A 23,750-nucleotide genomic window follows, 5' to 3' on the forward strand; every position below is an offset into this window, starting at 1 on the left:
GAAGGAGGAGGAGGAGGAGGAGGAGGAGGAGGAGGAGGAGGAGGAGGAGACATCCATATTTTAACTGTTCTGTATTTACACCATCTGCTTCTGCAGCTTAACATTTTCCAACATTGACCTAGCATTTATGAGTTCCTTTCACAACTTTTCCTTGGTCATTTAACATTTTAAAGCATTCATTTCAAACCTATCCCTCAATATCTCATTGTCATTCTCATACATTCTCTAAGACATATTAGCATTCCTTCACTTCTGTGTCATCTCAAATAATTTTGCCACTTTTATTTTAAATTCTACACATCCTGCTGGAAATTCCATATTTATCCTTCTTTACCCATTTCCAAACAATTTGTTATTTTTATCAAAATCATTTTCTCTTCCTCTTTTAATTGAACCAGTCCTTGCTGTTTGCCTACATTATTTGCAGCTTTTGTTTTCTCTTTATTAATCAGTAGCTTTCTCACATCTTTTTGCAGTAATGCATATTTAAATCATCCATAGCTTTTTCCACTTCATATTCTACCAAGTTTCCTTTACTTCCCATTAGCATAACTGTATGCACTTTTTGGCAAACTACAACATAATTCTTTTCACTTTGTTTCAAGCAGCATCCACATCTTCTTTCCATATATTCACTTTCCATTCTTTTATACAGTATTCTTTTTTTGTTGTTTCCTGTAATCATTCAACTTTCACTCTCAATATTTTCACTACTTTATGTTCATTTTCCTCAAGATTGATTGCTGATACTACCAGGAATTGGTCTAGTCTACATTCTGAACATATCATATTTGTATCCTTCAATATTTCTTCCAATCTTTTATCATAAATAATCAAATTAATCATGCTTTTAGATTTGAATTCATTCCTTTACTATGTGTATGTATGAAGAAACTTATGCTTAAATTCCACATCTGAAACAGACCTTTTTCTAAGCAGATTCTAATCAAAGAATCATCACACTCATTAATTCCTATGTCTCCAAATGGTCCAATAATTTTTTCTGTGCTCTCTAATTTTGTTGCTACCCATTCATTCATGACACATATCAGAATAATTTCCCATCTGGATCACATTCATTAAGAATATTGTACAATGTTCTTCTAAACTCATTTATTGCTCTTCCATTATCACTGTTAACTGGAAACGTATAATTTTATTGTGCCTTTGAGTCAGTCTTAACTCTTAGTGACTTGTCCAGTTTTTTTAGCAACATTTTCAGAAGTGGTTTGCCATTGCCTTCTTCCTAGGGCTGAAAAAGAATGACTGGCCCAAAGTCAGCCAGTTTGCTTCATGGCTCAGGCAAGATTAAAACTCTAGGTCTCCTGATTTCTAGCCCAGTGCCTTTAATTACTACACCAAACTTACTCTCAATATATAGCTTAACTTAGCATATAGATATTACTAACATATGGACTCCTACTTCCATTGGCACCCACAGCAACCTAGATAACACCAATTCATACCTTCTAACACACACTTTAACTGTTTCATTAATAATAATCCTACCCTCCACTTCCCTCCATGTTGTCATCAACTGTATTTCATAAAATCTACCTTTATTCAGTTCTGTTACAAATATCTTCCTTTTCTTCCACAGAAAAAAACACATCTATTTTCCTTTTTTACATGCCATTAATTAATTCATGCTTTTTACTATTTACTTACATTCCAAGTGACATTTTTCTATAACCCACAGTCATAACTAGGTAGGCCCACAGAAATTTACCTCTACTGCCCATCATGGCTTTGGTCAATCAAGGCTTTAACATAATGGTTTTTTTTAGTAATATGGAAAAGGGGTAGATTAGGTAACTAGACTGTGTTGTGCTGCATGTAGTATTCCTTACGAACTGTAAGGACAATACTTGTTAGTTTTGGCACACTTTAGCCAGGGTGCCACAGAGACAAATAAAGCCCAATTTTATCACAAGCATGTTTCTAAGCAAGATAAGGTATCTATTCTAGAGGCTACATTGCAAGTCAACCTTGTGACTTGTCCAGACAGGAAGCACACCCAGAAGTACTAGCATTAACTTTATTGTAAAATTACATTAACAGAATCTTGCAAGTCTGAAAGTACATCTCTCCCCCTCACTTTAAAGTCCAAGAAACTAGGGAGGGTCTCTTCTGAGATGTTTTCCACAGTCCCATTGCTTCTGCAGGCTAAGCTGCCTCTTATCTGACCATTGTTTAGCCTCTGACTTTTCCTCTTACCTCCCAAGTCATTTCCATGTACCATTATACAACATACTGTAGCCCAGGTTTCATCAGTTCATTGTACGTATATGCAGGTACTAATACTCATACATTTTTTAAAGAGGCAGAGGAGGAAAAATATAGATGAGAAACAATTACAACTGCCAGATATATGACTGGATGACCTTGAAGATTTATCACATGAAAATCATATGTAAAGAAAATCTAATAACAGTGGTAAATCTACATTTTTATAAAACTGTTATTTTTCATTTAAAACTTGGATTGTCTTATAATGATAAACAGATATATGACAAGGTAAGCTGGGTCATCAACCTAGTGTCTACGGAAACTAATGCACCCATCAAAACCTCTCTTGGTTTTAATCAGGATCCAGTGTCCATCTTTTAAAACATTTTACACTTAGGAAATGTAAACTAGCATGTTTACAAGCAAACTAGGCGCTTCAAGGAACATACCTATTTCAAACAATACTTCTGGGTCAATGTAGGGTTCTGAGTCATTCTTAGAATATAAAAAGAATACCTGTAGTTGTATATAGACTACAGTACACTTATTAAAAAAGGGGGGGAGGGGACAAAATAAGATGTGTTGCAAACAGGATAATGCTGGGTGAGAGCCAGAAAGAATGGAGGACATCAGTTTCAGCAGCATGCCTTCTTGTGAATGAGTGGTTTGTGCCTCTGCCCATCCTCCAGGGCATTTATTCTTTAAGTGTGCCCATAACATGTAAACATGCTCATTAGCTAAAGGACTTTCCCTGAGGACAAATGCTACCATTGGGATTTAAGGCTGGGATCTTAGTTATAGTAGTGTCACTTTTTTATAACTATGATATAGAGTTCATTTAAGGCCATAATTTGGAACTTAGTCCTGCCCAGATTAATTGGGACATTTTAGGATTTTAGGAAAATTTATTACCAAACAAGTAGATATGAACACACACACACACACACACACAGAGCAAGAGAGAGAGAGAGAGAGAAATATAAATAAATTACCAGAAGATCAGCACATTAGAACATTATGCCAATGACCAAATAGTTGCACTTCAGTGCATTTAAATTAATGGAAATTCACTAATCATTAAAAAAAAAAAAAAGCAAATTGTACTAATGCATTTTAAAGTCTAACAACCCTAAAGAAATTGATGAAATTTCCCAAATTGAAAACTGACATTTTAAAAAGTTTGGGGGGAAAATCTACCACAATGGTTTAGAGTCAATAAATCTTTCTATATACAGTATTATGCTGCATGATACTTTCCACCTTCAGGAATTATACCCGCAAGTATGGAGACAGCTTCAAAAGTAGCTATGTGAGCCTATTAAAGACACAGCTGCTTTAATGATTTGAAAGGAGGTGCTTGTTCATACTTTTGTCCAAGGCAAAATATCTCTGTTGAATGCTTTGCACAGCCTTTTCCATAAACAGAAATAACTATTTTATTCATAGAAAAATACTTGATTTTTCTTCAGACTGCATAAATCTTTCACCTTTTACCAATCTTGATTTAATATAGGTTTTCTTCATGTGCCATCAGAAAGAATAGGAACATATAAGAAATTCATATTAAAAAATAGGGTAAAATTCAGTTTAGTTCAAAAGCACATCATGGATGGGGCATTCTGACCTTGGGGAAGTAAGTTGTCCTGTAAGACTGGGACAGCCACAGAGCAGGAGGTTCACTCTACTCTATTCACTCTACTTGTGAGGTGAAGATCTGCAGTATACTTCACTGCTCACACAAACAGGTCATCTAGACTGTATTTGGACAAGATAGTCCCATAAGTAAACAGGACCCAAGACACATAGGACTTCATAGATAATAATTCAGCACCTTGAACTGAATCCAGAAACAAACTGGCAATCAGTACAGCAACCATTACATAAGTATTACCTTCTAAAGGTGACTCATCCAAAAGCACATGAAAGTTAAATTCTTCACCAATTGAAGTTTCTGAATATTCTGAATAAAAGCAGCCTCAAATAGAATGCAAACCAAATGCAAGATGATTAAAGTATAAAAGACAGTTGCTGATGTTCACAGCTGGCATGTCAGACAAAGCTGGGCAAACCTCTTCAGGTCTGGTCCTCTGCCAACTATTCTTGGGGTTGCTGAGGCTCCAGAAGGATTTCCAAGTTGCAAACCTAGGTTGAGGTTAAATTTTCTTTGGGACTGGGGCAATATTTTCTCCTGGTATAGATTATGATGTTTCTCCTGATAAAATTGGATGAGAAGACTTTTTTGGGATCAAAAGTTATGATATTAAAATACAATTAAACCCAGATATGGGAAGTAATTATCACACAGCTAAATGCATTCAAGTCACAACTGAGTAATGAAAGCTCACTGAGAGATTTTGGGGCATGCAGTGTCTCTAAGCTCATCTTACCTCCTAGATTTCTTCTTATCTGGATAAAATTGATTAAGGAATACTTTATTAATATTGTACTATTATTTGCCTTCAGCTGTTGATGAAAAAGTATGGGGGAAAAGAAATAAAATTCATATTATGTCACAAACCTTTTGGTTGTGGTTTACTCAAGTATAAGCAACCCAGTAGCCCCATCACAACTGGGACTAGTGTGGATACTGAAGAGATATCTAATACTTTCAGACCGAAACAGTTGAAAGGCCATGGCAAACTAAGTATTATATACATATTTTGCAGTTTCCTCCTGAATAATCACTTTTCCCTAATTCAGTTTAATTCAATCATAGCTTAATTACAAGGCAGATTGATCAGCTTTCTAAAAATGCCCAAACTGCCACATAATTCCTCTTCTTTAAATTTCAGATTCACATCACTTATCTAGTTTGGGCACTTGTAAAATGCATCAGCATTGGTGTGTTCTGTTGTAGTAAGCTATCTAGAAGGAGGATGCTAGGGGTTAGTTTTAATGGCATATGATAAGACTGGTTATCCCTTGCAGATAAAGGCTGCAGGTCACTTTGATAGAAAAGTATGGATTGGTATGTTCAATACTCCATTGGCAGAGAAGCACACCCAGGGCCGCAACTAGGGTCTGTGTCACCTGGGGCAAACATGTATTCCACACCCATTTTGGCGCCCCCCCCAGCATTCATTTTGGTGCCCGCCCAGCATGACACCAGGGGCACATGCCCCACTTGCCCCCCCCCCCCAGTTGCAGCCCTGGGCATACCCACAGAAATCCCTTATATCACTTGTTTAATTTTAAAAACTGGCTTTGTATAAACTTTCCACCTTAATGACTGGGAAAGGAGGAACAGAACTGACTGCTGAAATAGAATATTATTCTTATATCATAAATTACATCTCCTAAGTCTTCATTTAATTCCTTCTAAATTGGAAAATATTTCACAAAATATTTTTTAAGGAAATGAATATCAGTTAAAGAAAAAAAAATCTTCACAATACATTGCTGAACAAGGAACATTATGATGTGACTGGTAAAAGTTCCCTGTTCTTAAGGCATAAGTCACTTGACACATTCAAAAAGCTTTCCAAAATTTTGCAAGTATCCATTAGCTTATATATCTTAAAAAGGACTTTTCCCAGTTATGTCTTAATGTTCTTCATCATGACTGAATGCTGAGCATGTTCATGCCTCACTTCTGCTCCATAACCAGGATAAAACAGGATTGCCATGTTAAGCTCAACTTCAGAGGCCCTGGTTTCTGTTGTGCATAAGATTAGATAATAGAAAACAAGAAGCAAAGTTTCCTCAGTAATAATTGGAAGTTTCTGAAATGCCTTCTCTATGGGAATCCTCCAGAATCCTCTTCCTGATTACATTTATCTGTCTCATCAGGTCCAGCAGGAGAGGCATGCTATGAGTCCCATCTGCGAAGGAGTTCCATCTGATGGGACCTAGGAGGCAGCCTTTTCTGCCATGGCACTCCCCCTCTGGAACATCATCCCTCTCAAGGTGGGGTTAGCTCCAACCCTTATGGCCTTCCAGAAAGCCCTCAGAACATGATTTTTTCAGCAAGCCTGGGGATCCCCTGGCAATAGAGAGCAGGCATGCTGGTTGTGTTTATAACATCTTTTTTCTCATGCTCTTTTTTATTTATTTTTATTCTTCTTAATGGGTTTGTAAAATGTTTTAATTCCTGGTTTTATTGTCAGCTGCCCAGAGTCACTTCATGTGAGATGGGCGGCCATATAAAGTTGACAAATAAATAAATAAAATACTTCTGTACATGTTGTCAGTTATAGCTTGAAGACATCTTTAGCTGAATATTATTTAATACTTACCATGTTTTTTTTTTCCTTTTAGATTCTATTCTGTTTTTTTACTGAGTTTTTTTTAGAATCCCCCTCCCTTCTGCCCTTTCTTTGACTGTTTCATTTTAAGATCATCTTTGGATTCTGTTCATTTCCTTAAGAACAACTCTTTACTGAAGAATACAGATTACACAACTAAACATTGTGGCATTCCACTCAATATGTCTCTCCAGTTTGATAAGGAACCACTAATGAGCACTCTGAATGCAATTTTCAAGCCAGTTAAGTGTTCACTTAATTGTCACACCACCCAGCCAACACTTAGCCAGCTCCTCATCAGAATGTCATGGTGCACCTTGTCAAATGAATTGCTGAAATAAAAATGTGTTACATCTGTAGCATTCCTAGAATCAGTTAAGGAAATTACCCAATCAAGAAAGAAGAGAAAGTTACTCTGGCAAGATTTGTTTTTGAGAAGTCTCTGCTGCTTATGGCACTTACCCTTTGTTTTCAAGGTGCTTAAACAGCAATTCCTTTATGATATAGTATGTCTTAACATTAACGCATAAAAGTTAGCAGGCCATTAGCTAGTTACTTCAGTATGCAATTAATCTGTCCCTAGAAATTTAAATTAATTCAAGTAAATAGGTATTTCCTGATTTTGTTTCTGATAGAAACAAACCTTATCTTTTGGTGGTATAGAAATGAAAGAAATGAATTAATGAATTAAATAAATCTCCTGATGGAGCACATTTTTTTTTTCTTTTTGGAGAAGACAGAACCAAAACAGGAGCTACTAGTTTTGCCTTCTTATTTTCCAGTTAGCATTTCTTTTGTTCTTATTTGTACTTACTCTTTTCTCTTTCTTTTATTTTGAAAATACCTAAAAAAACACTTTTTGTTGTTCTTTGCTCATTCTGAGCTTTCTCATCCTTGACCCCATTTCTACAGTTCTGAATTATACATACATACTCTTGCTAGATGAACTGGCTATCTTTCCGCCTCCTATATTGTCCTCTTTTTTTCAGTTCTTCACAAAGATTTTATGTAGCCATTTCCTCCCCTCTGATCAACTGTTTTTGCAAACAAAGAAAATATAGGCCCCACACAGAAAATCACAACCCTGCTTATGGGTGGTGGTGTTCCATTTACAGGGGTTTACTTGAACCAATTAGCTAAAGCTTGGAGTTCACATGGAAAAAACTGATACATATTTGATGTTTAGCAGACAAATTTGTACCGGGTGTACTTAAAGGCATTTGGTACCAGTTTCTAAACTGTACAAAAACAAGGCAAAACAAAACATCAGACTTACTTTTTACAATGAAAATTCACATACTTGTTTAGCTTATATGTAATATTAACCTTAATCTGTTCCAGTGCCAGTAAATGGATTCCAGAAGTGTCTATGTGCATAACATGCTTGAAAGTACTACTAGAGTTGTGAAAAACATTCTGAAAGTCACCTTGCCTGTGGCATTCCTGTGGGTGAAGCACCTCTCTAAAGCTGCTTCTTGAAGCCCCAAAGTATTCTTAGCCTCCTGAAGTCATGGCACAACCACTTTGAGAAGCTTCCAAACTCATCTATTATGAGACTGATGAGAAGCAAGCTGACCCACTAAATGGTTGGCATACTCCTAGTCATTAAAGTTATATTCTGGCTTTCTTTCAAGAAACTTAAACTTCATGGTTTCCTGACTCATTTGTATCTTCACCACAAGCTACAAAGGCAAATTTATTTATTTATTTTATTCAATTTCAGTGCTGTGTGACTCTAGCTGACTCTGGGTAGCTCACAGTATAAATGGAACAAGACAAAACACAGTAAGATAAAGAAAATATGATGAAATAAACAAGATGGAAATCCAGATAACCAACACCAAAACATATGCAATATATGCCAAATATGTCCAGTAAGAGTTGCCATCTACCCTACTCCAAGGTCTGTGAGAAAAGCCAGATCTTTAAGGCCTTATAGAAAGTCATCAGAGAACGAACCATGTGGATATCAGGGGAACCTGATGAGAGTGAGAGATAGCAGCTGATCCAAGGTCACCAGTGAGCTACAATGAGGATGTGATGCCAGATCTCTCCAGGGTCATTTAGGTGACGTAATGCTTACATAGTACTTTTGTTTTATAATGAGCTTTCATGTCTTTCTGCACTACTGAATACACTCCATATAGCTACACTGAATTTGTATGTTTAATAAAGCCTCCCTTGCTGCTCAAGGATTATCTAGTTCAGACAGTAGAAAATCATGTTTCCTTCTTTCCCTTTTGTGAAGATGTTCGCGAACTAGGAGACTTCTCCAATATATAGACCAAACTATGGACATATCTAACAACAACAAATTTACTGCAGCACTGGGGGAAAAAGCCATGTAAGGACCACTATAATGAACTTATTTATAGATTTGGTTTTGAAGAATAGCAATCTCTAATTTCTATGACTCTTCTCTATGGATCAAGTAAAAGTTATCTTGTGAGTCAGAAAAATAAATCATCAGCTTCACAAGGCTTCTGCTGCTGCTGTTTCTATCTGAGCAGAATTTTCTTCTGACAAACAGATGCAGGACTGCAATATCCAGACATCCAACTTCTACTCTCTCATCATTGGATTGTACCAGAAAAAAAGGCATTTTAGACATTAGGACTGATATATTTGTAAAATGCCCATTGTCCACTTTTGATGTGGGCTATTCAACTTACTAATATTTAATGTTCATTTCAAATAATTTGTTTTGTCATTTTTTTAAATTTATGTGACCACAGAAGGAGTACCAGTTTGAGAATCCAGATCATTGACTTCAGGAAAATTTGAGGTATAATCTTTTCTTTGTGAGATGTTTGCTGTTCTAACTGCAGTATGAGAAAAAATTGGGAGTTTGGGTTAGGAAAAAACACATTTTAGAACTTAAATCTAAGATATTCCCACCTTGTTTTTTCATTTGTGAGACTAGCCTATCAGGTTCATAATGTTTTACTGACAAGTAAACTAGTTAGGTTCAGCATAAGGTGAACAATGTGGGCACACAGTAAACATTAAATGTAGGAGTTCATAATTCAGAATGGTGTATGCTTGAAGACCCCAACATTATTGTCTTCATGATACCATCAGTTGAAAATACAAGTATTAACTGATTGTGTGGCAACTAATATATTAAATGTAGTACTACTCCTAAGTTACAGATGTGATTATCAATTTTTATGGCAGATATTTGACATATTCAGTTTTAATTGACTAAAGTAGCAATAAAATACAATGTTGTTTTAGAGAAAACTAAGACTGACTATGAGGACACAAAGCTACTTATCTAGGGATAAAAAATGTTCCACATATGGTACAAATACATCTTTAAAATCAGGCAAGGAATAGTTTGGAATAATACCATATCATACAATGCCTTTGGGACAATCCAGATGTTTGATGGCATTAACAGTACTGTTTTGCAATGCAGATCATATATCTTGGTAGCTTGTTAGAATGTGCAGATTTTTATCAGTTTAGAAGGAGACTTTTAAGTTTGTTTGTTGTTCACTGAATTGACAGGGCTGCCCAGTGTAACTCTGGGTTTTACTCTTTAGTTTGTTCAGTCACTGCAGGAATTGTAAAATCAATAACTATGTAAGTTTGTTTCAAAATTATACTTTTATTTATGGATTTTGAAAAAATTGATATATGGTGCCAGATATCAGAAATTATATACCTAGCATAATTAGCTATTACAAAATTCTAATTTAACTCAGATAGTTCATTCTTTCTTCTAATGGAATGCTGAGAAATTTCAGTGGCCTTTAAAAAAAAAAAAGCTTCTTAATAGCCAGTTTAAAGAGATTTTTGGGAGTGGAAAAGCACTTCAGAAACTGTTTTCTCCCTACTTTGCTACAATGAAGAAGAGGATACTTATGTTCAGAACAAGTACCTGAAATGGCTGCTTTCATTCTTTCAACCACATTTCCCTTTTCAATCTCTGATTCAAAATGTGCTCTGAAAACAGTCCAAAGAAAATAACCCATGAAAATTATAAGTTCAAGACTCCATCCATACTTTCCTTCTTTGTCTTACTGCACAGTGTAAATCTCAACTCCTTAAAAGAAATTCTGCTGCAAACATAAGGTACACATGTTGGTGTAAACCCTATTTATACCAGAATACATATAACCTTAGCTATGGTTTATATCTCTAATAGGTAGACCTTCTGGAAGCAAACCATATTTACCTCAAAGGAAGGCATCCTTGAATTTAAGATCATAATTCCTATTGTAAGATCAAAGAGAGAAAATACTTATTTGCCCACATTTCATATTCTTGACAAATCTAAGATAATTCTGCCATTTTAAGATGAGTTTGGGGAAAAACAATAGCCCTCTTTTTGGGGGATACAATATAATTAGCCCTTTTTCACATCCTATTGGTCTAATGGACAGAGAACAAACTTTTAAGATTAAACAAGTAGGATGAAAATAACTATAGCAGATGAACATCTGCAAATATGCACATTTGGGATTTGCATCTCAGGGTATTATTGATTTTTCATCTATATCTGGAACAGAGGCATATTCTGAAATTTAATATTCTATGCAAACTGTTGCAAAGCTGAACGTCTTTTCGTTGTAAGGCATTTCCAACCATTTTAAAGCTGAGGGGTGGGGGAGGTTGTTTTGTTTTTTTACAAAATTAGAAATATCAAAAGCTTCAGTACTTTTCAGCATTATTTTCTTGTCCACAGCTAAGAAGTAAAAGCCTATATATTTAAATGAAAGGAAATGCAGTTAAGTTGCTTAAATTTGGCTTGTTTGTTTATTTGTTTGTTTTAAGTTAAGGGTTAAATTAATATTACACATGCAGTAATGTTGGCATGCACAGATTTGTTACTTTAAATTTTATGCACTCAGGAGATTTTGCAGACATATTTCTGTACTTCCTGTCACGCAACATTTAATGTAGTTTTTAAAATACAACTAATAAGTTTTTCAAACCAGTCAGTCATGCAAATTAGCATTATTAGTTATTATTAATATATTAGCTAACAATTTCATCAAGTATTTAGTGCAGGACCTTCCCCACATCTGTCACTTCCCCACATCTGAACTTTTAAAACATATAATTTATTTGATTCCATAAATTAAAAAAAATGCAGCAAGATCTTCAGAAGGACCATATCTTAAGTAGTCAAATTCATAATAATTTCATTTTTGCCCAAGTTTATATATTTCAGAACAAAGGAACTTGACACATTGTGATTAGCCAAGAGTTGTTAGTAAATATGGTCAAAAGAAAACTAAAAGCTGACTGTCAATAGCTTAAGCCTCCTGTGTAACAAAGAAGGGCGAAGTTGAATACAAGCACAGATGAGAATGGGGGTGGGTGGGAGGAAGGATACCCCCTCCTCATTTAGCTTGAAAAATAAAGGACAGAGAAGTGAGTCTTGCTGGCAGGCAGATAACTTGCAGGCCCTGACTCTTTGACTCACCAGGAATTCAAACACAAAGCTCTTTTCATGACTGTCCTATACATTCTCAGATAAGGCAGCAAATAAGTGCAAGTGAAGGAATTTCCAAAACAGGCTACTGCGGAAACTGTTGCAAGAGATGGTTGTTTCTTTTCTCACTGTCCCTGTTGACGCACACCTGGGAGTGTTTATATGCAGATATGCCACCTCCTTCTTTGGATCAGTTTAAATAACACTGTGTTTTTTACTCAGGAATTATTAACCCTCCATGTGATGTGCATGGAAGGCAATGGGCAAGAATGACAGAGAGGAAGCAGTCTGGAATCAACTCTCTGATTAAGATTATTCTCTCATCCCAATAAATAAAAAATATACCAACATGCACATACAGAAAACTGGGCACTTTTATACCCATATTTCAAATCTGGACTCACCATCAGAAAGAAAGCAACAGTTGCCTGAAGTTTGTGGTACTTTTTGTCTTGCTCCACTGCACTTTTTCCCCTCAAGGCTGTCCGGAGCTTACAGCTCAGAGATGCCACATACAGGCCCTTTAAGTGATACGGCTTATTTGCCTGTCAGCCTGAAAACAAGTTTCCACACTGTGCGGTAGTCCATTTTGCTGAACTCTGAGTAGCATATCCACAAAACTCCTGTAACTGTCTAGAGCAGGCAGCTGGCTCTCGGCAACTCACCGCACCCTGGATTCACTTTTCTGTTGCACGGAGAAAAGCTTTAAGATGTTCGCCTCCTCCTAGTTTAAAAGTTTAGTTAGTGGTGGGTGGAGAGAGAATTCAGTACAGAAAGGAAACTGCGCATAATCAGAACTTGGAGAGCTTCCTCTGTTCCTCTCTCCTCCCCCCTTCCCAACCAAGCTAAGCAGCCACTGCTCCTTCATAGAATTTAGGAATGTAAAGGGAGGACTCAAAAGAGGCCCAGTCAGACAAACCTTTCTCAATCAATTAGCTTGCAACCATTACTTGTGACCTAAGGTCATGCAGCATAAGTGTGTGGGGTGTGCCTGAGGAGCACCAAAGCTGCTTATTAAAACTTACATAACCCAAAGTGTACTAAAAAAGAAAAAAAGAAAAGAAAATCAAACCCAATTTGGAAATTGGGGAAAGGGAGAGAGAAACATTCCCTAATACTAGGCTAATACAGGACGTTCTTGGAGAAACTAAGTGAATATAGATGTTAGGGATCCAACTGAGTCTATGGATTATATATTTTTTCTTTTTTTAATGTGCATTTTATTTTTGGAGGCATTGGTAAGGCTAATTCAGTGTTTACACTGTTATGGCCAATTCTGCTAAATGAAACTATGTTAAGAAAAGGTTGAGCATTTATTATGCATTTATTTTATTTCTTGTCGGGTCAATTTTACCTCTGTTTGTAAAAACACTATTTTCAACTATGGTTTCTGCATTATGCATTACTTAAAACTGTTCAGGTTAAAAGCAATTGGATCCTGCAGAGAGGCAGAAGACTTTTAGGCTGAGGATACATTTTTTTTCATTCTAACACCCTACCACATTGACTACACAACAAATACAACACTTAAGAATTCTAATGCAGTTTGTGATCTTAATATAATGAAGAAGCAATGGTTCCCACACTTAAAATACACCCAAGTCTGAAATGGTGACTTCAAAATGAACTTCAACTTCATACGTTGCCAGCAAAGCAATAGGGAAATGTAGTACCGGAAAAGTAAAAAAGATGGCCTGATTTCGAAAGAAGATATCACTGTACTATGGGAGTTATGTGTCTTTATCTCAGTCCCTATATAAACTGCTGTTCAACTGACCAAAGCTGAAGAAAGGCAAATGCACAATGTGGGATCAAGGATTGATGGGGGAGGGGAAAAGTGGTATCACAAAGGTAATGCATGAATGTAATCTCTGCTAATATATTAAAAATCATTTCTGTACTTCCCAAGTATACTAAGGGAGGAGAGGGTGCCAGTAATATTACTCATATATACCAATTGGATAGTGTCCACAAATTTCTGCATACTCATTGTTTGACAACCTAAAATATTTTTGTTGTGTGAAATAACTGGTCACTAATACGTTAAGCTATGTAGAGCAACTTGTACCCACTTCATTCAGCTTAGCATATGCTCAGTTTAAAAAGTGTAAAAAAAAAACTATCAATGAAGTCATGATATCTAGATTTGATCATTAGAAATAATAATGGACAGTAGATTAATGAAAGTTATGTTGTAAACTTAGAGTAAGAGTTTAATGCAAATGTATACTTATATCTGTAGCAAAGGAAGTTGGGAGTAATTCTTTTTCTGTATTTTCTTTGTTTCTTCCCTTTCTCTTTTTCTGCACTTTTGACTTTGCTCTTTTCCCCTTTTTTCTATTTAGTTCTCTTACTTTACTTGTTTCATTTCTTGTTAGCTTTTATCTTTTTATCTTGAAATCTTAAAAAGTTTAATAAAAAATATAAAGTCTACTTTCAACTTTTAAAAATCATTATATGAATTTAAAAATGCAATAAAATTAGCATTTGTCTCCTATGCACCATCACCTAAAATTTGTGTTTTGCATACAACTTCTAATACATATATTTATATATACAGATAATCATAAAATATACCACTGTCTTTAATATACATATTCTAGCAAAACTCAGAAAGGATAGCATGTTGATTAGCTACATAAAGTACCTGGAACTGCAAGTTATATATGTTTGCTTAACAAGATTTTTCAACATCTCTAACTATACATTTACAAGAAAGAAGGTAATGGTTCTGCATGGAGAGAAGAGCAAGGATATAATTCTAAGTAAGTCTGTCAGGAAATAACCCCAACAGAACACAATGGGATTGTCAAGTAAACATTTATAGGATTTCGCTATAATTCTATCTCATCAAAGTCTGTACCGTTCAAGAGAATATTTTTTAAAAAATCCTTACATTTGGCAGAAAAACAAAGTTAAAGGGTAGAATACAGGTTTTCAAAACAAGAAGGGCAGTATAAGGACAAGAGCATAAAAATAAAATATAATTAAATTTGATCTACCAACTGAGTTTTATTTTGCCATCTTAGTCATATTGGAATCCCTATTTAACTGGGGTTGCCTTCCCAAGGAACTGTAGTTACTGTGGGTGGGGGAAAGCAGAGAGAGCATGTGAAACTGTTGGGGAATCAAGGAGCCCATAAACAGTGTGTCATACAATGTCTGCCTTTTGAATACAGAATTCTGCCACTTAAACTAGTAAATTTTGTGCCCTTCATGACTTGATTGACATTGCTCAGACTTGGACAAATAATTGTAATAAGGGATTAAAACATTTTAAAAATGTTTCTACAAGCATTAACATTTGTGCATATTAAGTAAGTTCTACTGCTGTTACAACCACAAAGAAAAGCCAGTTTCATGCTTCAAAGAAATGTCAGTAATATCTACCTTTCAAACCATTTATTTCAGAGCCATCTTTGCATAGGTCCTCCCATCCATATGGACTTTAGAACAAAACTTTTCCAGATTATACTAATGAGCAAATATATTTACAGCCGTTCAAACTTTCACTTCATAATACAATAATATCACAAAGAGATTTGTGACAAGAATATACCTACAATTGCATGCATCATTGCAACAGATGTTTATTTATTCAATCCAGGTGAAGTAAGTAGATCGCCTCACACTCCAACTAAAACAGGACAATTAAGTCACCCTTTCCAAATGTTTGATATATTAAGACCACAATTTCCAGAATCCCCAGCCAGCAAGACATTTAATTCCAAAAGGAATGGAATATTTCTGTTCTTCATACCATCTATACGATTACTATAAACCAAAAAACCTCTTGGCCACTTATAACAGCTGGAGTTCTTTAAAACAGATGTTAATAGAGAATGTTACAGATTGTGGAAGGATATGTTTCCTATGAAAGAATGGAAGAAAACTTGGGGTCCTTGTTTAGCGCATGTTTAATAAAAATCAACCACCTGAAGATGGAATACTCTCAGATAGTAAAATCTCTTAATGTATAAGGACAACTATTACAGTACATAATTTCTCAGGTTTTTTCCAGTGAAAACCTTCACCTTGAGAGCTTCCTTTCATGACCTGGACATCCAACACTGGATGCACTTCATACTTAAATGCAACTTTTCCTTTATTTCTGCTGTAAATATTAAGAGAATGAGCACTCACCCTAAAAAAAGAAGCCTATAATGAATGAGTATCTGAATGTTATTCAAAATAATGTTATTATTCATTATTATCCTCATTATACCAGGTGGTTCAGCATGAGATGGTTCACATATCTTAGCCTTCCCAGTGGTATTTGTTTTGCTTTCCTCTTATGACAAATTTGAGAAATTGTGATCTACAAGACTTAACAGGTACCAATATGCACAGAATAGAAAGAAACATGTTGTTCATGTCTACCATATACAGTTGTTGTTGTTTATTCGTTTAGTCGCTTCCGACTCTTTGTGACTTCATGGACCAGCCCACACCAGAGCTTCCTGTAGGTCGTCAACACCCCCAGCTCCCCCAGGGACGAGTCCGTCACCTCTAGAATATCATCCATCCATCTTGCCCTTGGTCAGCCCCTCTTCCTTTTGCCTTCCACTCTCCCTAGCATCAGCATCTTCTCCAGGGTGTCCTGTCTTCTCATGATGTGGCAAAAGTATTTCAGTTTTCCCTTTAATATCATTCCCTCAAGTGAGCAGTCTGCCTTTATTTCCTGGAGGATGGACTGGTTTGATCTTCTTGCAGTCCAAGGCACTCAGAATTTTCCTCCAACACCACAGTTCAAAAGCATTGATCTTCCTTCACTCAGCCTTCCTTATGGTCCAGCTCTCGCAGCCATATGTTACTACAGGGAACACCATTGCTTTAACTATGCGGACCTTTGTTGTCAGTGTGATGTCTCTGCTCTTAACTATTTTATCGAGATTGGTCTCAATCTCTCAAGGATTAAGCGTCTTCTGATTTCCTGACTGCAGTCAGCATCTGCAGTAATCTTTGCACCTAGGAATACAAAGTCTTTCACTGCTTCTACATTTTCTCCCTCTATTTGCCAGTTATCAATCAAGCTGGTTGCCATAATCTTGTTTTTTTTGAGGTTTAGCTGCAAACCAGCTTTTGCACTTTCTTCTTTCACCTTCATCATAAGGCTCCTCAGTTCCTCTTCGCTTTCAGCCATCAAAGTGGTATCATCTGCATATCTGAGATTGTTAATGTTTCTTCCAGCGATTTTAACTCCAGCCTTGGATTCCTCAAGGCCAGCTTGTTGCATGATGTGTTCTGCATACAAGTTGAATAGGTAGGGTGAGAGTATACAGCCCTGCCATACTCCTTTCCCAATCTTAAACCAGTCCGTTGTTCCGTGGTCTGTTCTTACTGTTGCTACTTGGTCGTTATACAGATTCTTCAGGAGGCATACAAGATGACTTGGTATCCCCATACCGCTAAGAACTTGCCACAATTTGTTATGGTCCACACAGTCAAAGGCTTTAGAATAGTCAATAAAACAGCAATAGATGTTTTTCTGAAACTCCCTGGCTTTTTCCATTATCCAGCGGATATTGGCAATTTGGTCTCTAGTTCCTCTGCCTTTTCTAAAACCAGCTTGTACATCTGGCAATTCTCGCTCCATGAACTGCTGAAGTCTACCTTGCAAGATCTTGAGCATTACCTTACTGGCATGCGAAATGAGTGCCACTGTTCGATAGTTTGAACATTCTTTAGTGTTTCCCTTTTTTGATATGGGGATATAAGTTGATTTTTTCCAACCATATACAGTTAGCTGCTGTAAAGGAATCTTTGCCTGAAGACAATATAAATCTCCAAATAAAATTATATATTGTAATATGTTCAGTCCATATTGCGGTGAATCTGTTCAATTCCGTTCAATTCAGTTCAGTTCAATGTTTTTAGCTGTTTTTATGTTTTTTTTCCTAATTTTGAGTGCTGCCCAGAGTCCACTGGAGTTGGCCGGCCAATAAATTTAAATAAATAAATATTCTGTTTTTAGAATCTTGTAAAATTGAAATATAAATTCTATGCATACTTAAATCCACATTTTGGATGGGTATTAGATAATAGTCTACAGATGGTATCTAGTTCAAGTTGAAATCTGTGTCAGATTTACTTTTAAGTTATGAAGGTATTCAAGGCAACAAAGCAAACTCCACAACTTGGTTAGCCATTCACATGTTAAGAGAGTCAAATAACCTTTCCAGTAAGAACATACAGTATCCAGGCAGCAATGATAATTTATGAATTTAATTCAGTATATTTTGGGGGGATACATGCTTTGGTAAAGTTTAATTAGAATATCATAGATTGAAATGTGAATTCAACTTTTAAGATTTGTTTCAGTCTAATATGAATCATTTCACCAAATTGCTGAACTTTATAGCATTGCCATCAAGTATGAAAGAGTGATCCAACCTGCTCCTTACATTTCTAAGCATGTAATATCTATTTCAACAATCAAAACTAGACTAATATACCAATGATAAAACATCTTATATCATTTTTTTCTGGAGTGAGTTTACTTCTACTGAAATACCATTGATGTATCTGTATTTTTGCATTCCAATTCTGCATCCATTTAATCACAGAATCTTTGACCTGTTGGGATTCTGAGTCATACTTCATCAACAGTCTATAAACAAGACTCAAGAAATGTTCTGTGTTATGTGTTATAAGATTGTCAAATTCAGTCAAATGTGTCAGGATTCCTACTTGTTTCTGTGATTCTTTTAATACTATACTACATATTTGAAGATACTGATAAATAGATATAGATATAGGATAAACTGTGAAGTAAGAGTTTTAAACTATTTTATCTTTACTTTGTTAATGATTAATTCTTGCAATCTGAACAAATCATTAGCTCTCCACTGAACAGATTTCTTGGCACCTTCCTCTTAATAAAAATAAACATTTAATAACAATACAAGGGGAGAGTGATGTTTTGGACTTTTTGGACTTGTGGGTTGCATGGCTAAGCACTCCATAACAATCGAAAAGAACCAGATTGCCTATTCTTGAGCTATACTAATGCAATTAATCTATAGAACTTGAAATACATTTTCTCAAATGGAGAGAATGTATTTTCTTTTCTCAAGCTAAGAAAGCTCACTTCCACTTATGGATGAAAAAAAAAAAATCCATGCTATGGATTCCAAGTTTAGCATCATACCACAACTTGCTGAACATACCCAAAAGATTACTTTATAGAACAAAAATGACCATAGTAATGATTATTATGAGAAATAAACTGGGATCAGAAAGAGCTGAAGTCAAAATGGTAGATCTGAAAAAGTTTGTCACCTATACATCTCTGTGTTTGTGTTTATATATATACAGATGAGAAACTATTTCAGTAGGTCAGATGTATAAGCAGAACTAATTCCCCAAACAGAAATTACAATTCTATCAAGTCTTAGAATTGTTCCTGGCTTATTTGGCCTCATCAGAACTGGAAAAATAAATAAATAAATAAAGGCCAATGCTAAGCATAGCTGAAATACCCAAAGGGAACAATGTTATAGGAGACTACTCACATTTTATTGAAGCCTCGCCAGAATACATTTCCATGGAAGGCAAAATATCTGGGAAAAAAAAAAAGAATAATCTTCTTAGTACACTAGGAGAAGGAATAAGAAATTGCATCCTCCCCACCCCCCCAGCCTAGTTTAAACAAAACAAAACAAAAAAAATGTGCTGTCACCAGGAGGGAAAAATCATGAAAATGCATAAAAGTTTTCCTGCCTATTTCTTTTTACATATTTTCTGTGTAATTCTTACAACCATTTTTCAACTAGGAAATTGTTTATTTTTTAATATGTGTTATGTGCATAACATTCTTCATATGGATTTTCTAAATTGAGAATAGTATGACATTATTCTCAGCATTACTACTTTGAAATTCATCTGTACAGGGGATAAATGCATTTAGTTATAAGTTCAAAATTGGGTTTAGGCAAAAAAGTTGTAGTGACTAGTTCTCATACAGGATTCTTGCACGTGCAATAAGAAATGACATGTAGAATCAGGTATTGTATACAAAGATGTGATAAATTTTACACACTTTATCAAAATGTTCAAAGTTTGCAACTCATTTGTTAGAGGTGATCAGGAGGTTGGGTTTAGCCTTCATCTGTGCTTTCCTCTCCTGAATTACCAGGATGTTTTTTAAAAAATTGAAATGGCCTACATTCATGAGCCTAGAAAATTCCACATGCAATCCTTTTTATGCAAATATAACATCCAATTATCAGCAAGGATGCATGGAGTCATTTTTTTTAAGAGACATAGAATGTTACATGAAATTCTTCACTTGTTTATTTACACTTTGTTTTCTTACAACTAAATGTTTTTTTTGTTTTGTTTTGTTTTAAATTACTTTAGGGCACTTACCATATAGCATTATTCAGGGATTCCCATGCTTTACTCCTTATCAGATTTTCTGTGCTTAAAAATTCACACCTTGTCTAATCTTGAAAATGGAGGATTGGACTAATTCATACTTGGATAGAAGACCACCAAGAATTCTGAGTGCTGTAAGTTAGTCTAAATCAATTTTATATTGTTACCAATAAATCTATGTGCATAGTCTATCAAGTCACTAGGGGTCAAATTCCAGTTGAAGGCAACTTTACTTTTAGCTCTTGGGAAAGATATGCTATGTTAATAATAGATTACAATTTCCCTGGATAAAATGATGTTGCTGTTTACTACAATATCCACCACAATATTGTTTCCATAAATTGAATGCTTCAGCATCAACTTGTTACATTTGTTAATGGCAGTTCATTGAGATTTGAGATCCCTCAAAGCATAAATAGAGAAAATTGTTTTCAAACTATACGAACACATAGATGCTACTAATGTCATTTCTAAATTCAGAGAATGAGGTTGGCTAAAATGAATTAATGAGTAAATAAATGAGTAGCAAATGAACCAGCAGAGGGCACAAATACCTGACAAAAATATCAGCTTTTTTCGTGTTTGTTCTCAATTATGTACAATTGCTTGCTTCAGAAACATATATTTTCTGATTTATGCTTTGAGGGATCTCAAATCTCAATGAACTGCTATTAACAAATTGATTCTGAAGCCTTCAATTTATGGAAACAATATTGTGGTAAATATACCATGAAACTTGCAACAGGTTCAGATACTGTAATACTTTTAATCTGAAAAGAAAATCATATGTCACAATCATTGTCTGCCTTCATTCACTGTTGTTCCAGACACAATACGTCAACTCACACATTCTTTCTCTCTTCTTTCACATTTTAGCCATCTGCTCAGATGACCCATTCCCTTCCACGATTAAGCAATTCTAACACCTTAAAAAGGCCTAGATGGAGGCTTTTGTATATATTAGAATGTTGAAGATTAGTCTGAAAAAGCTCATATCTTGGTCCATCCTCAATCCCTATGACATGTCATGATAACTGAAGTTAAAGTATTCTGTAAGTAAATGGAAGGAAGTTAAACTTTAACTTTTATTCTAGTAAAATAATTAAAACTTACATATTTTAATAAATCACTTGAGTGGTTGCACAGTATTAAGTTTATTTGTTCTATACTTCACAAAAAGGAAGGAAGAGAAAATCAGCAAGGAAAAAAAAATAATCAGAGAAGAGAAACAGAGAAGGGAAAGTAGCTGGAATTAAAAACATTCACACTTTTTTTCCCCCATGGAAAGAGATGAAAAGAAATTAAAAAAAACTACTGGGATCATAAGTGTTGTGAAAAATATAATTTGAATGTTTTGCTTCTCCATCCTAACATTACAATCCTATTTTTAGTTTTGCGTGAATAAGTGAAAGTCTCTTTGCATATTGACATTATCACTGAATCATTAGTTTCTCATAGACATTCTCTAGCCAACCTTGTCTTATTGCAGTTGGACCTGGTAAGTGTTTGGATGGGACACCATCAGGATCCCAGAGTGTAAATTATACTGGGAAGTGAAAAAAAAAAAAAAACATTCTTGTAAAAGGCAAAAAAAAAAAAAAAAAAGGATATATCATCAGAAATCAAATCAGAAACTTATACCAGTATCTCGCTGTACCTAGAATGAAACCAATAACTCTTAAATTACAAATTATTTGTAGAAAATAATTGGTGGATAGTTTGCATTATAGTCCATGGTTTACTCCACTCCAATGCTTGTGCTCTCTGCATCCAAATACTTGGATTTTCAGGTTTTGCTTATGACACATTTGAGTCTAGATTATGCCATTGTCCTGGGTGTTAAATGCTCATAAAAAAGGTTTTCTATCTCACTAATGCATATAAATGGTTTGCATCCAATTCAGTCAAATCCCAAACTGAATTAGATGCATAAGGCTTCTCTCACTGTTGCTAACTTACCAAAGCTACTGTGGCATTTGTGGAATGAAGAATATATAACATCAGATATTTGTTGGGAAAATGCTGTCTTTCCTGAATATACTTACTCAATATTCATATAGTGCCATGATACCAAGTGACCAGAATTTTTTTTAAAAAATGAACTGTTGTTCATTCATCCTAGCCCTTCTAAATGTTTACATATCCTTCTGAAATTTTGAAAATTAGATGGCTACAATGTATGCCAGTTTTATACCAATGACCCTATGAGTATGTTCTATATGCATGTGCAAGTATGCACCATCCAGACTCAAGCCATCTGAGGAGGACCTACCAAGAAAATCTGCTGGTTGGTGCCCTGATTTCATAAGGCAAACAGGGCTGAACCCAAAAATAATTGTTTCACCTGTGGCACCTGTGAGTAATCTTCTTCTGAATACTAGAAAAGTATTGTCAACAATGGCCTTCAGAAGCTAGTTAAGCCTGAACTCTTCCAGTAGTAGTAGTAGTAATAGTTCTCCTTCTTCTCCTTCTTCTCCTTCTTCTCCTTCTTCTCCTTCTTCTTCTTCTTCTCCTTCTCCTTCTCCTTCTCCTTCTCCTTCTCCTTCTCCTTCTTCTCCATCATCATCATCATCATCATCATCATGGTTCTATTTCTTATTCTTATCTTTGCTTTGGATTTGTTGACGATTTTGTGTTGTGAGCATAACTGCAGTTGTGGACTATGTTCTTTCCTTATTTTATTGTATTTTTTTAAACATAGATATTTTGTTGCATTAATTTTTTTGTAAGCCACTGGGAATCAAAATAATGTGATGACATAAATATTTAATAAACATAATAGAAATAGTAATAATATTAAACTTAAGGAGATAAGTGCACCTCTTTTGGAAACCACCAATCTAGAGATATTGTTCATCCACAAAATAAATAAATAAATAAGACATAAGCAAACAACTCCCCAGTCTATTCATCTGAATTTTGCAGATTGACCCACTCATAAGGGTTAAATTTGCTTGACAACGTCATTTACTTCTGTCAAGCAATAAACTAATTGGCATTTTTTTTCTATTTTTGTTTAAAAGATGCCAAGCAAATAAGTAGACAAATAAAACCCTATACCTTGTTCTCTAAATGTTGGTATACTTCATGCACACACTTCAACATTTCATAAAGTTCTGTCATGTACTGGAAAAGAAGTATATCCCTTCATTTATTTTTGAGCCATATTTGGGGTTAGGAAACCCAAATAACTCCAAGGTGAAACAGGCTATTTTATGAACAGTCAGACTGAATCTTGTGGTCTGTAAACACTAATATTATATACCATTATACTTAAGGATTCTGTAGTGCACAGAAAAATTGCACTTGCAATAGAATAACAAATGGACAAGCTTTACTTTCAATATCTCACCCTGGGCTGAAGCAGCATAAACATCATTCATAAGCAGACAGAACAGTCAGCTTCACACTTAACTGATTCACCATCTTACTGTTTCCTCAAACTGCAAGTT

General features: G+C 35.2%; 1 long non-coding RNA gene across 2 annotated transcripts in view; it reads right to left on the reverse strand.

Moving 5' to 3' along the window:
• LOC134498999 (uncharacterized) overlaps positions 1-12,652 on the reverse strand; it is a 206,808-nt gene extending 194,156 nt beyond the window's left edge. For both annotated transcript variants that reach the window (XR_010068086.1, XR_010068087.1), the window contains exon 1: positions 12,324-12,652. This is a non-coding gene — a long non-coding RNA (uncharacterized LOC134498999). The remainder of the gene's footprint in view (positions 1-12,323) is intronic.
• Positions 12,653-23,750: the final 11,098 nt, after the last annotated feature.

Source organism: Candoia aspera, chromosome 5 (genome assembly GCF_035149785.1).
Source record: "Candoia aspera isolate rCanAsp1 chromosome 5, rCanAsp1.hap2, whole genome shotgun sequence".
Taxonomy (NCBI): domain Eukaryota; kingdom Metazoa; phylum Chordata; class Lepidosauria; order Squamata; family Boidae; genus Candoia; species Candoia aspera.